This window comes from Rhinopithecus bieti, unplaced genomic scaffold (genome assembly GCF_001698545.2).
Source record: "Rhinopithecus bieti isolate Rb0 unplaced genomic scaffold, ASM169854v2 scaffold_81892, whole genome shotgun sequence".
Taxonomy (NCBI): Eukaryota; Metazoa; Chordata; class Mammalia; order Primates; family Cercopithecidae; genus Rhinopithecus; species Rhinopithecus bieti.
Window position 1 is genome coordinate 14,986 of NW_016829863.1, and position 1,709 is coordinate 16,694.

The following is a 1,709-nucleotide window of genomic DNA, read 5'->3' on the forward strand; positions in this document are numbered from 1 at the left end:
AACCACATCTAGGCCCTCGTTTTCTTCTTTCTCCTCACCCACCCCTGACCACGTGAGATTGAAGTATGCATTTTTTGTTTGTGTATGGCTTGTTTCCACGACTAGAGTGTGGGCTGCAGGAGGGCAAGGCTTTGTTTCTTTCTTTTTAAAAATGATGTGTGTGTGTGTGAGTATATAAGTGTGTGTGTGTATATGTATATACATGTGTATACATATATACACACATATATAGGGTTTTGTTTTTTGTTTTTTGTTTTTTTTGTGTGAGACAGTCTCGCTTGTCACCCAGGCTGGAGTGCAGTGGCGCCATCTCGGCTCACTGCAACCTCTGCCTCCCAGGTTCAAGCGATTCTTTTGCCTCAGCCTCCCGAGTAGCTGGGATTACAGGCATGCACCACCACGCCCGGCTAATTTTTTTTGTATTTTTAGTGGACACGGGGTTTCACCATATTGGCCAGGTTGGTCTCAAACTCCTGATCCACCTGCCTCAGCCTCCCAAAGTGCTGGGATTACAGGCGTGAGACACTGCGCCCAGCCTATATTTTTGTATTTTAAAAGCCAGATATATTTTTAAAAGATCATGCTTACAATAAGTAAATTACATAGTAAAGAAACATCAAAATAAAATAGATGAATAAAAGGCACACTCGAAAATTCGAGAGCGGAAATGACAGTTCTTTTGTTTTGTTTCTAATGTTGGAAGAAAGAAAAAGAGATATATTAAAATTATTTTTTTTTTCAAGAGAAGGCTTCTGTCAGTTGAAGCAATTAGTGTTGGCTTCTTTTCTCCTGTGTCTAAAGCAGGATTTTCCTGCACTGGCTTCTGAGGAGGTTCAGCCTTCCGCCATGTACAGGCGATACATCAAGCCGATAGCCACTGCTGACATGGCAAGGCTCACGCAGTTGGTCCACCAACTGGAACTAGAATCAACAGCAGTGATGAGAGTTTCCGAAGCTTGTTTAACTTTGGTCTGTCGTCTGGATGGGGCTCCTCAATGATACATGTTTGGGACAATTCCCTGGCATCTCAAAGATGCCCGACATCCTCAAAGTTCTCAGTAGCGTCACCTCCAGCTTGTTCCCTTAAGACTTCTTCCCCACCAGGATGCTCTTCCAGAAATTTGGTCAAATCGTACACTTGTGGTGCAGAATCTGCCAGGTGCTCTTGCTGTCATTGTGCTTCTGAATCTCCTCTAGGGTGTAGTACTTCACGGCCTCGTCCAACTGCTCGGCCATCTTGGTTGGCCACGAGCCAGGCCCAGCACACATCGCCGTGTCAGGTGGAGCAGAGCTTGCAACTCCGCCAGCTCCACCTGGGACATTCCCCACGCCGGGCACCGCAAGGGAGGCTGGGCGGCTGGCTCAGCGGCGGGGAGCTGCAAAAGCGCATATATATATTTATTAGAAACAGGTTCTTACTATGTTCCCAGGTTGGTCTTGAACTCCAGGGCTCCAGTGACCCTCCTGCCTCGGACTCCCAAAGTCCTGGGATTACAGGCGTGAGCCACTGTGCCTGACCAAGGTTTTGTTTCTTCCTCTGGTGGTACCCCCAATGCCTGCAACAGCGCCTGGCAATGACGCTCGCCAAGGGGGAGTGGATAAATGAGTGGTATCCAAGCCCTCCCTAGTTTCCATCCCTAGAACTCTATGTTAAAGAGTGTTCAGATCCTTCCTTTCCTTCCCTTTCCTCCCTCCCTCCCTCCCTCCCT

The 1,709-nt window shown here is 47.6% G+C and overlaps 1 pseudogene; it reads right to left on the reverse strand.

Annotated features, from left to right (window-relative positions):
- Window positions 1-833: 833 nt before the first annotated feature.
- LOC108524147 (cytochrome b5 pseudogene) lies at window positions 834-1,236 on the reverse strand (annotated as a pseudogene).
- Window positions 1,237-1,709: the final 473 nt, after the last annotated feature.